At 37.9% G+C, this 13,396-nt stretch overlaps 2 protein-coding genes across 4 annotated transcripts in view; one reads left to right on the forward strand and one right to left on the reverse strand.

Annotated features, from left to right (window-relative positions):
• Positions 1–13,396, forward strand: part of Mad2 (mitotic arrest deficient 2) — a 226,793-nt gene that overhangs the window by 189,029 nt on the left and 24,368 nt on the right. Inside the window, exons 4-5 of one of the 2 annotated variants that reach the window (XR_011448680.1) lie at positions 497–807; positions 12,959–13,244. The gene's annotated coding sequence lies outside the window, so the exon portion shown is untranslated. Of the gene's footprint in view, positions 1–496; positions 808–12,958; positions 13,245–13,396 lie in introns of those variants that run through there. The other variant, XR_011448682.1, reaches the window with a different exon arrangement.
• Positions 1–13,396, reverse strand: part of Vn (membrane-bound neuregulin protein vein) — a 319,192-nt gene that overhangs the window by 181,345 nt on the left and 124,451 nt on the right. The gene's annotated exons all lie outside the window — the stretch shown is intronic.

The following is a 13,396-nucleotide window of genomic DNA, read 5'->3' on the forward strand; positions in this document are numbered from 1 at the left end:
AATTTCCGTAGTGAAGTTTTAGCATATTTTTTTACACATTTTTAACATATTGTATAAATTTTATTTTATATTTTGTCACACACCATATGTCTTTTAAATGTAAGATATATTATTAGTTTTGTTTGTCAAACCGATTAAGACTTACGGAAATATAAAAAATTTGCGTTATGTAATTTTAGCATGTAACTTCACACATTCTTTATGCACTGAAATTGATAATTTTTTATCTCGTACTAATAATCGTCTTTTTAACACAAATTAGTTATATACAAATACACACATATTATGCTTATCGATACAAGTGAATCGAGCGTGTTAGCTAAGATTAAAAAATATATACGTATATTATACATTTATTCGCTCATCCAACATAACGATCTTAATTTACGATATGGTGTTTGCTTGTGTCATTTCGCACTATATATTCTTTTTCTCTCGTCTCGAGAGATGGTTTTACCCTGGAATAACAATAAACGTTCCATCCCTTCGTTCACAGTTTACGAGATATCACACAGAGACGAGATCGATCGAGACCGGCGCCAGAAAGACGCGACGCGGATCAAACGAACCGAAGAAGGAGGGCCGACCGCGCGCTTTAATCCTGGCTGCTGGTACTTTCATCCCCGTCCGCGTAAAGATCGCTGATCATCCCTCGAATGGATGGACGATCCTACACGCGACTTAAGGCGTCGAGACGCGATATCGTAAAGGTCGTGATGGCAAATATGTCGTTACGGTGCGTCAATTTTATGTTGCCGGTTTTGAAACTCGAAAGCACTCAATCCTTCGAAGTCTTGAGTATTGGAGGTGAGTTCAGTAAATTTATAACGTATTATAATAAGCTTCTCCACGTACAAAACGTAAATGATTATAATTAATAAATTATAATAGAGCGCTATAAAACTATACACGATGCCAAGTAATCGATTGTGTCATTTTTAATATTATCAGAATATTCAATACTTTTAGTCAAGATTGCTTTTATAACTGATTGCTCAGTTTTGACAAATAGAACTTAATAGCCAATACCTTAGAAGCACTTTACCCTTTATTGTCAAACGGAATGTACATGTGTGTGTGTGTGTGTGTGTTTTGTATCTGTTTTTCCCTCTCTCTCCCCCTCTCTTTCTCTCTATAAGAAAGATATATGAGTGTGTGTGTATGAATATGAATATAGTTCTCCAACGAATGAAAGATCGAATTCGTATAACAGGTGCTATCGAATGTCCCTCCATCGGTGATGCTTTTTTTTTCCAAACAGCTTGACGAAGTACAACACGAAATTGAAATGGACATATTGCAACCGTACCGTCCTAAATCATGCGTAATATCTCTGGGCGGAAGTTACATGCTCGAATAAAAGGAGCGCGGATTTCGTTAGCAATGGGGAAAAAAAGTCAAAATCTCCACGTGAGATATTCCGTACATAGCTCGACGGAATAAAATCCGATGCGCTTTGTGTAATTTATTTTATTGCATATATGTCTGTATATGTATGTGTGTGTGTGCGCGCGCGCGCGCGCGTATGTATCCGCAAACGGCCAAGTTATTTATCTGCCCTGTTATTTAAAAATTCGAATTTGATATAGACGCGATATTTTTCAATGCGGAAAGGATACGCCGAAAATCCAACGATACCCTCGATCGCGCCGCAGTCGTACTGAATACCACCGCAGCGGCCATCGATTTTCTCTTGTTTTTCTTTTTTTCGTGTGTGTGTGTGTGTGTGTGTTTTTTTACCTTCCCATAATCCTCTTACGCCGTACACGCGAATGCGCGGCGCATTAAATCACGCACACGGTACGATATTCCCTTGTTGAGAGAGCGCAAGCATTACGCAGCATCGGTCGCGTGCTACGACAAAGAGAGAGTTCGCGACATGTATATATGTATTTGCGCGTATATATATGCATACATCAATAGCGATACGATATATATTTCAGTAATCGATCGCAGTCGTGCGTAACGATCCGGATTGTCAAAGCCCCATCGCGTTGAAACGACGCAGACGAAAAGCTCTTTCGAACTGATTATTCGTCGATCAGCGACGAAAGGGATTTCTGTCTTATTGAAGAAAAAATTGAGAGTGAACGCCTTTTTCTGTTGCAAACATCAAATTCTAAAATGCGCCTAAATACATCTTTAAGGTTTCAAGTTTCAATCGCGTTCCCTTATTTTTAAATAAATCGTAAGAAGAAAAATAGATGATGTATATGTGTGTGATATGATGGAAAACCGCAACAGATATGATTTTGATTCTCTTCAAAAAAGAGCCTCTCTTTCCAGAAAGAAAACAAATCTTTAATGCGCGATGGTCTGCATAATTTGCGCTTATATCACTGAAACGCGATGAAAATTTGAAGTAATAAAAATGATGAATGTAATAAACGTGCAATTTTATGAATGAAGAATTAGCGTATTAAATATATTTCTTGATTAAGTTTTAATATAGATAAAATGGAACAGAAGTTTCACTATAAGAAACTTACAATTAATTGGAACTATCCAATGTATAAAACATGGTTCAATTCTTTAACAATATTTTCCAATATAGAATTAGATTCACTTTTACCGTATAATCAAATTTTAATTTTCGCTTAAAAACTTTTGCGAAAACTTACCTTTTTTTTTTTTTTTTTTTTTTTTTTTAAAGAGATAACATGTCACTCGTTAGGCACCTTTCTAACCGTCTACCCGTTTCCGACCGGGTCTACTCTGACTACTCTGCAGGTTTATTTCCTTCTTTTGGCGTTCACGGCACCAAGGGTTAAGGGTTTCCGCAATCCGAGAACGAGGCGAGAGATCGAACCCTCGGGGCTAGAAAGATCGTCGGAAAGAATACGCTTTATCGCTCTGCCGTTCGTGAATCACGCGAGTCGTTCTCGCTGGAGAGAAATTCGTTGATCTCGGGCGACCAACCTACCTATCCACTTCTAGCTTTTTGCCCATTATACTTCCGCTGTTAATGATCCATTTCCGCCGTGAATTATTATGATATCGAATCGCGTATGTCGCTCAAATTTTATCGCAATCCCTTAGTGATGCCGATCCCATTTAATGATAGCGCTAATCGCGGGAAGAGGTTAACAGGGGTTATACGGACGCTGGGGGGTAAACCGAGGAATTAACCGGTATTACTTAGATGCGCATTAAAGTGTATAAATTATTGTTCAGCGGTTTAGCCGCTGGTTTTAAGGGAAAGTTAGTCAGGCTTAACACCGCGGCATAAAATAATTGGTAAAAATGACCTGCTGGATTTATATGATGCTGAGTAAAAAAAAAAATAATAATAGTTTTTACGCGGAAGAATATACTGGTTACAAATTTAACAAACCATATTTGTATTTATAATTCCGAATCCTTTATTCACAATCGAATTATAAACTATTTTCGTCGCTTTTTCCATCGTCCCTCTTTCTTTTATGAAAAAATTCCCCTGATATTTTTAAAGTTGGTTTATTAAATATTATATGCAACCATTTAATCTTCTAAAGTACGTCGTAATATATGTCGTTGCGGTGAACGTTTCTTCTCCCCCGGACGGTTTTTTTGGTGTTGGAGAAAAAACAGTCTTCATCTCCCGGCGATTTTTACACGCGTACACAACGCCGCGAGCAAATGCATGCAAATTACAAACTTTAAGGCCGGCAAAGCTAACCGCGCGCTCGCCATTAAATCTCGACGCGATACTACGTACAATCGCGACAAAGGTCTTCGCGAGAGCCAAAAACTCTCTAAAGAAGGAAATTGTACTAGATCGTAAAAATACATACAATTATTAAATAAATACTAAAACCTAGCGAGTCCTTCCAAGAAAGTTCACTCACCTAGAGTTTTTTTTTCTTTATCTTACTTTTTAAAGTATTTAAGATCCTGAATAAAATACTTGTAGAAACAGCTCGTGAATCAGCTCCTATTTAAAATCCATATAATAAAATAGCTCTTGGAAGGTTTAAATAGATTTTTCGCCTAACAAATAAAAACGTGATACGAAAATAAGGGAATGATTAATCTGATCGAGTACTTGTGAGTTTCATGTTTGACGCATAATCCGTGTGAAACGCTGATCGCGGGATCGATGAATCAAGTTGTTCGCGCACTTAAGAGAACGCCGCGAGTAGCGGATAAAAACGCGAATGGAGTTCCGTTTTTAGACGAGAAGCCGCCGTTGTTGAGACGCTCAAGAGGGAGACTACAGGGAAAGGGCGGTCTGAGACCCATCAAAGCCACGAGAAGCTCGGAATGTGCGCGCGCGTTCGCACGAGAAACGGGTACCGTGTGCGGTGTCTGTTGCATTTTCAGACATCGCTTTTACGCAGGAATCTTTGGAGCGAAATCCGATTTGGATAGCGAGCGGAAAAGTTGCGCTCGCGCCGACGCTCGCAATCGCGACTCTTAACACGCGATATCAAGCACGCGAAATACTCTGATAATAATCAAAATTTGCGAAAAAAAAAATACATATAAAGTGTGTTCCAGATTTTATAATATGATAATATTATAATAAAAAAAATAAAAAAAAGAACTTTTCATCTCGAACAACTCGCTGAATTGGTAATCCGACGCTTTCTAATAGGATTTAACGTCACCCGGCTAAGATTCGGCTGGATTTAGTCTATGCGTTCGTACACGCGGATAAATATAGGACGTATCCGGAAGCACAGTCGCAAAACATATATATTTAATCGCGCTGGACACACGTATAAATCGGCGGCCGGCATTCGAGATCGTCGGTCTCGGAAGAGAGAGAGAGATAGAGCAAGAGAGAGAGAGAGAGAGAGAGAGAGAGCGGACGGTTCCCTATTCTTAGCAGTGTCCTCACAACTTTGTCCCGCTTCGCGTCGTTCGTCGACATTCCGTTGCGTCGGTATTAACTATAATTTGCCGGAATAATTAACTCGTATACATCTTAAAGAATTAACCAACTTATGATGAAAAAACCTTAATTGTTAGACTCAAGTGCAGTCTTGTCGTGCATTATTTAAACGCATCCGACGAGAGAATCGGGTCGCGTGAGATTAAACTTTAACGCTCGACTAATAACTCCGCGTATCTCATCGTCATCAACGTATCGCTACATAACTAAACGTATGGGAGAACTTTTGCAAGCGACAGTTAAACGATACCCCCGAGTACATATTATAGTCTCGTTTTATACACAGAACAAACTTCTTGACGTATCTACACTGCTGATTCACGATAACGATTCCCAATAGTTTGTTTAAGTGAATTTAATTATGATTGTAACTGTTATATGTGTATAATAAAATCCTTCTCTCCGAGGGGTGTCTCACTACATAATACACATGTACATTTTTTCTGGAATTACTTAGACATTTCGCTTTGATTTACAAGTTCAGTAACACAAAATAAATAATAATAACCCAGATAAGATTAAAACGTCTTAAAAAGTAAAAATGATGTCATTATGACGTCTTTAGAACGTCTTTTAGATGAAAGAAGCGATATTCTTTCGCGTGAATAATTATCTGAGAATCAAATTTATGATTATTTATCAATATTTCAGATAAAAAGATAAAGTAAAAAGATGATTTTTTTTAAATTTATTAAAATAAATTAAAAATGAGATATCGTTGGTAAGAAAATCAACACTACATATATTGGTTTTTTGATACAAAATGCGGCCGACTGTCTATAGATAGATTGTTACGAGTAAAAGGAATATCCAGAGAAATATTATTTAAAATAAAAAAAGAATTAAATAAAAAGTGCCAAGCTAAGAGTCAATGAGAAAAAAACTCAAAATAATAACCTTTCATCTGAAAGTACATCTTCTATAATTGAACTCGAATGTAAATTTGGATTATTTAGAATTACACAGCGCATTACATGGAATTACTTGTGAATTATTCTCGGTAATTCGCAATACATGTACGAATTTTTGGTGAACGAGACACTCTTCGCTTCTCTCTATTTCCTTTATTTTATTATTAATAATTTAAATTAAAGTGGTGAGCGTAAAGCTCTTACGCGAATAAGCTTTAGAAGAAGAGGGAATCAATATTTGATGTTTCGAAATCCCAAAGAAGCGGAGGCGCTTTGGGACCGACTCGTGGATCGATAATCACATCGGACGCTCGCGTCCGAGATAGCGTGCTCGCGCGGAGATAAACGGCAAGGAAGCTCCCTTTCTCGGGAGGGCCACCGGACGGCCCTTCGACCATGTCTATTCCTGGTATAGCAGCCCCCGGACGTCGACACATCCGCCTCGCGTGGCGAGACGTCTCCGTCGTATTTTCCGCCAATTAGACGCGTCGCGGCGTCCGAGACAGGTATATCCCGGTAGCTCGGTCGTTAGTAACGAAGCACGTCGACATCATCGTCGTCGTCGTCGTCGTTGGAGAAGGAGATGAGGGGAGCAATGGCATCGGTTTCGTCGACATGGCGAAGTTGCTCGCGTGCGATGCATGTCAATTTTAAAGATATATATCTAAATCTGGATTTTTAGACATTCGTTGTGTTAATTAGACATTTGAAAAGTTAAGAGAATATTTTTATACTCGAGGATTAAAATCATCGACATCCCTTTTTCCGGTAGAATACAATATCAAATTAGTATATTGAAATTGATTAAAAAAAACTATAGTCCAACCTAATATAGCACTCGTCTCTCTCTCTTTATATTTTTTTATAAAGATATTTCGACTCTTTTAAGGAAACAGGTTCAATTAAGTTAATAGCAACGTTGCTCGCGTGTGGATTTCGGTAGTATGGTTATATCTTTATCTACTTGGTTTAGGCATCGTCAATGCGTTTATGCTCCGGTAACCGACGCGGATATATAGCACACGCATCTCTTTCCTCGTGTATGTGTATCTGTGTATACGGGCGTAATACAATTGCATCTCTATCCATGGGCCATGTGCCATGCTATTAGTGTGTATTGACTTTGTCCGGCGTGGTTTGTACGGCGGTCAGGGAACCACATCACGATATATATGGTACATACGCATACGTATATTCGGTATATCGGGTGTTCTTGATTGAGATTCGTGGATCATAATTAGAGAGAGAAAAGAACGAATAAGGACTTGACAAACATCATCATGGCAAATTATTTCACTCTATATACATATTGAAATATTTAAATACTTTCATCATCAATTTCAATATTACATTAATTTTGTAATCTGCGTTGGCTCAAATTTATTTTTAAAACAGAATATTGTTTTGACTGTTGATTATAGTGATGTAGATTATACAATATTGTCTGTCTGTTTGAATATGGCTTTTACTACTGAGATAATGTTGTTCCTCTTTAAGAACATCGGTGATTTATACGTGCATAAATGCGATGATGGTAGCGTTAAAAGAAAATAACACTTTGCGGAAAGAATCGTATGTCACGCAACGAGAGAGTGTCGCGTTGTAGGTATTCGTGTAATACAAATGCTCATAAATGTGTTTTATTACACCATAGGTTGCGCGTCACGACCCGATTCTTATCGACACTTAAAACAAAATCTCGAACACTTTCGCGATGCTGTAAATTCCATTTTTATATCTCGATAAGCGGATCTACAAATTATGACACCGTTTACTCTTACGAGTGATCCGGCGTTGAGAAGGTGACGTAAAAAGCGTTTGAAAATCGTTTAACTTCCTTTTCTAATTTTGTTTATTATTACATAAATTACTTTATATTAATAACTATGTATTATTATTATTTTACTTTTCTATAATTATATTATTTATATTCTTTATAATTTATTATTCGAATATAATATTTTTAATTTTTTTTTTTTTTTATTGTACTTATTTTATTTATATTTAATTTTTTTTATATTATTTCTCTTTCTCTCTTTTAAATGAGCTATTTTTAGATTACATATATATATATACCTTACATTTAAAATAAAAAATAAAACTCTCATTATTTTAATTACTTTAATTAATAAAGTTGTATGTCAAATAAATTTTGAAAATGATAGACTTATATTTTGTCTATGGAATAGTTAGGAGAAAATCGACTTTAAATTTGCACTAGTTCTACGCCCTTAAATACAAAGCGGCCGCATCGACGTCAACAGCTGAGCGGTGTCGGTAAGACGCAGCGGCTTGTCTGGGAAATTCGGCCGACGTGTCACGTCTAACGTACCGTTAATGGGGGCGCTTGTTACGACGACAACACGACGAGGCCTCTCTGGCGGGCTTTCACGATGCGAAACGCGGCTGTGGTGGCAGCTCGATAACGCAGCTTGTCGTGGGCGGTTCCACGGAACAGTCGCCGTCGTCCGTGAAGGCTCTTGTGCGTCTAACTGCTGCCAGAGAAACGATCGGATTACCACCCTCGACGGGAGGTGATGGCAGGAGGAATTATCGTTCGAGAACCGTGGACGCGATTCCAGTAGTCGACGAGAGGCCCTTTCCACATGTGCAACGTGACACGCGTATAGTCGTCTGGCCCGACAATGTATCGGGCCCCTCTGCAACATCATCGGATTATCCAAGTCGGGACTACCAACTACGACTAGTACTGATATCTCTAATTGCGTGCCAACGAACACCGCGCCGGAACGTTTACCGGTAACCCGACCCGCTAATTGGGAATGCCTATCTGCCGATATTGAGATCATCTGCATGGCAGCGAGTATATTCGATGAATCCCGTCGACAAAACCCTGTATAATATCTTGTTGTTCTTATTCGAGAAAGCGAACTTTTCCGAATATAAACAACGATGTTTCATCGATAGTATCGACGTATACGGAATTTTACAAAATATATGCTTCGAGAAAAAGCGCAAATTGTATAATTGTTACAACTGTAATACCGTATATATATATATGGCTGATTTATATTAATTTCTCGTGTGTGTATGTGTTTGACAGTCACACATATTTATAACACGATTTATAAATATTTCGGAATATAAATTCGAACGATTACTGATCTGTCGTAACTAATTTTAATTTAAGAGTTTGACGTATTTAATTAAGAATCTGATAACTTTAGCTTTAATTACGCCGAATCTTTTTTCTCTTTTCTATTCTAGGTATTCTATAATTTGAAGAGAGAGACTGTAAATCGCTAATTATGATTAACCGATATTTTCGGTCTAAGGAGAGAATGAACCACAAATATAGAGACATCAAAGCATAAATCTGATTAATTTGTCACTTGCGAATAATCGGTATAACGTTAAATGAAATAAAATTGATGTAAAATGCTATTTTTTTATGTGCAAAAATATATAGCACTAAATGACGTATTAACAAATAATTATGCAACGATTAGATCGAGCTTGAAAATTATAAAAATAAAGGAATTGCAACTTCTCGTATCGAGAGCAATCGCGGAAATGGAACATGTTACGTGTTACATTAGTCAGATTTTAATTTGAGTTTGAGGTCCTCCCTGTTACTGAAATTCTATTTTTAATCTAAATATTATGTAATGTATAAATCCGTAAAAATGATATATTCTATTTAATTTCTGTATTCGAATCCTAAATTCAACAACTCAATGTTTCGGTAAAATTAGAGTATATAATATATATATATACACAAGTAAGATTAAATCAGAGTACGAATAAATTCAATATTATATTATTATAATATATCGAATATTATAATCGTAATAAAAATAAAGATTTTATCATACATAAATAGATATTAGATAATTATCAAAATAAATAAATCAAGATTTAATCATTTAATTTAAATATGTAATTGGTGTACGGAATCCCCCCCCCCCCTCCCCCAAAGAATAGTTTTCTTAGATAAGTTAGTAACTAAAGATTCTTTTTCCATATATAAGCTTGTCGAAACTCTAGATAATTGCTAATCAGAGATAGTTAACATAGAGTTAACTCGAGTAAACTCGGAGTATCATCTTTCAATCGAATGCGCTTCAATCCCCCGTATTGTCATATCGCGTTCGACATATTCGTGCCATTTTCTCCTGGATATTGCATCAAAGTTGCATTATCGGATTACCGATTGAAGTACTTGGGCCGATCAATATGCCTAATCTCTATCACAAGTTTCACCGAGAGAGATGCTTACACATTACCAATTAACAATTTAATAGACACTTACTTAACGCGATCTCTTAATTGCGAATTACATCGTGTAATTGAAAAAGATTTTCTTTAGCTTTCACGTGGACGAATTGCGATCTCTCTTTGAGGAAACCGTGCAATACGTTATCCGATAATAGTTTAGCCAAGTGTTTCAACGTTCCCTGCACACCGTGCCGTGTCGTGACATTAAACCTATCTTTGAAAGACGTTCCATTCGAAATACAGGTACTATATCTTAATGGATCGTCGAGTTATTTTATCGAATGAGTCTTACGTCGATGATTGCGCGTGCTACCATTGGATCTTTGTCGCATCGCGCGTACACACACACACACAGACACACACACACACACACACACACACACACATATACAATACTTCTATAAAAATTTTTTTCTACTATTTTCTCAGGATCAATGATAATAAATTGTTCTTACATAGCTCCAAGAAGATCAAGATTTATGAATAGGATTAAAGCCACACTGGCCCTTCTCATTCATCGATCATATTTCTCTAAAGCTGCTAAAAGTTGTGATCGCGTTTCCGCAAAATTCCGGCAAGTAACGACATTGCTGAAACGCTCTTAGATCCACGACGCGAGAGGAACTTTCGCAGTGTCATGCGATCGCAGGAGAAGGAGAGAGTAAGGGAAGGGGGAGGAAAACTCGAAAGCTCCTCCGGAATGTGGTGCGCTCACGATGAGTTCGTACGTATACCCGACGTCACTTGCAATCCGTTCAGCAGCAGCGTTCGCGAGAGCGGATAAACAATGACGCGATAAATCTCGCCCACTTTCCGTCCCGTTCCGTTTCGCCGCTGTTGGGTTCGCGCCGGCGGGCGCGGTAACAGGGGGAGTATGAAGCAATTAAAAAGTGGGGTCCGCCTCAAGAGGGCTTGTTACGACCGCGCCCGCACATTTATCATCTTTCTGCCGGACCCTCGAAAGCGTCCGGCGAAATTTCCGAGGCATCCGTGCCGAACTCCCTGGTCCACTGCCCTGCGCAAGTTCTCTCTCTCTCTCTCTTTCTCTCTCCCTATTTTTCTCCTTTTCCCTCGAACCGGCCGGGCGAGCTTGAGTTGAAAAATTTCATTGTTTCTGTTTTCTCATGGCTTCGCTCGCGGCGATAAATCGGCCCGGGTGCTTTTCCAACACGCTACCAACCGAAACTGAAAGTTCGGCGAACTGAACAAAACTTGCCATCCGATACATTTCGTTTTTCGTAGAATATGGGAATAAATATCGTTCCCGATGGCGGACAATTAAATTACTCGCCTCGAGAAATAAAAGTGGTCTTGGAATAACAGACTCTTATTTATGCGAATGCGGTTTTGCTAATAAAATTTTACACAACCGACGAATTATTATAAATATATTAACAAAATATGGAAATTGATATTTATATAACGTCGCTAATTTAAACACGTCAGTGAATATAAGCAAATAACACAGAACATATTTTGATTATAATAGAAAATTATAAATTTATTTATTTTTAAAATATGGTTACATAAAAAATAAAGTGAAAATTCAATAATATTCGTTGCGATAAATTCACTATTCTCAATTCTTCGAAACTTATGCTAAGAAAATTCTGTCTTCAAACTTGGCAAGAAATATCTCCACATATCTATTGTTCGACAATTCTGGGACACCCTATAGTCGCGTTTGAACTGACGATGCAATACGTCGTGCGATTCTAGCGGGCTCTGTAGCAACGGAAGGGTTAACGTCCGGACGATTTAACATCCTTGGAAATTCGGGCGCGATTGTCCGCCGAGGGGCAGTAACGCGTTTAATGGCAGGCGGAGTCTTGCAAGTTTGTAATAAATTCGCCTGGTCCCTACTACACTCCCTTCGTGCAATTTGCATGCATTTATGGGAACGCGCGCGAATGGGATGACACGCCAATGGACGAAGAGATACCGCGTACGAAATATAAATTTGCGAGATGTAAAAAATGTTGCAACCCCGTATTTCTCTCATCTCGCGAAACCAAAAGACACGCAGATTTTTATTTAATAAAGACGGAAGAGAGAAATTTCGCCACAGCAAGATTTTGTTTAAATCTTTACGAGGATTACACGGAAGATGTTTCGTCGCTGCCGCGTCGTTTGGGATTACGACTTCATTGCATTTCGATGTATTCGCCACAATATGAACAATGATTGACAAGAGCAAACGCCAACTTGTTCATCGCAACAATAATATATTTTCGTAACAACAATACGGAGAATAGCCCATTCGGTAATAACAATATAACGTTTATCACGAGTACAACAATACGCTTTTGTGAATTAGAATGGCGCGAACGGACGATGATTATGCTTATTTAATTGAAGAATACGGGATGCATGGTTATCCGTTGACTGATATACAAATTGATATTGCAAATTCAATGTATGAGATGCGATGTATTAGAAAAAAAATGATGAATTTGTTGCTCGAAACGTAATGCGTCGCGCATAATATATCTAAACCAGCATTATTGTCAAACGAGTAGTTTTATTAACATTTAGTTTTATTAAAGCTTATTCATTTAATCAAGTTTGAGCAAAATCTATTTGCATATAATTGGATCACAGGGCTGTCATATTATTGTCATATACGAGAAATGAAATTATAATATTAGATTACTGCAACAATACGCCTACTTTGTATAAATATACTAATTTATGATCGATGATGGATGACATTGATGAATCGAGTAAATAGAAAAAGTCACAATATCGTGTGTGCGAAGTAACGATGTCTTCCTAAATAATTAAGTATGAAATTCTTCAAGAGAAGTAAAAAAGATATATATATATATATATATATATGTGTGTGTGAACTTATAAAGGATGGAACTATGTGTAAAATTAGAGTCATCGATCAGTTTTCTTATAGCACACTTTTTTATTCTCTAATATATAGAAGGAGGGGAGAAGGAAATTGCCCGACCCTCCGTCTATAGATGTCGTGCGGTTTTACGTTCTGGATTGACGAATCGATCTTTACGTGGACAAATTGGAGGGCTTGATTGATATACGGTACGAGATCGTACGGTAAACGAAGTAACGAAACGGCGTGCACACGGCAGAGAAGAATACAGAGAGACGGGGGAGGAGAAAGTCTCTTATATTGCCGTTGTCAATAGCGAGAATACGGGTGAGAGACGGACAATGATGGTGTATACACATACGGGACTAGTGGTGGTACTCCGGAGCAGAAATTGGTTCAGTGTCTGCCTTTTTTGACTGAGGTACACTGTCAGTTACATCTGTACGTGAACCTCGGGCATACAAGGAGGGATTGGAAGGTCAATTGTCAAAAGCACCGCGAGAAAAACCGCCAATCAGTCGAAAGGACAGC

The sequence above is a fragment of the Polyergus mexicanus genome, unplaced genomic scaffold (assembly GCF_030449975.1).
Source record: "Polyergus mexicanus isolate NDT 795.1 unplaced genomic scaffold, iyPolMexi1.0 SCAF_2, whole genome shotgun sequence".
Classification (NCBI taxonomy): Eukaryota; Metazoa; Arthropoda; class Insecta; order Hymenoptera; family Formicidae; genus Polyergus; species Polyergus mexicanus.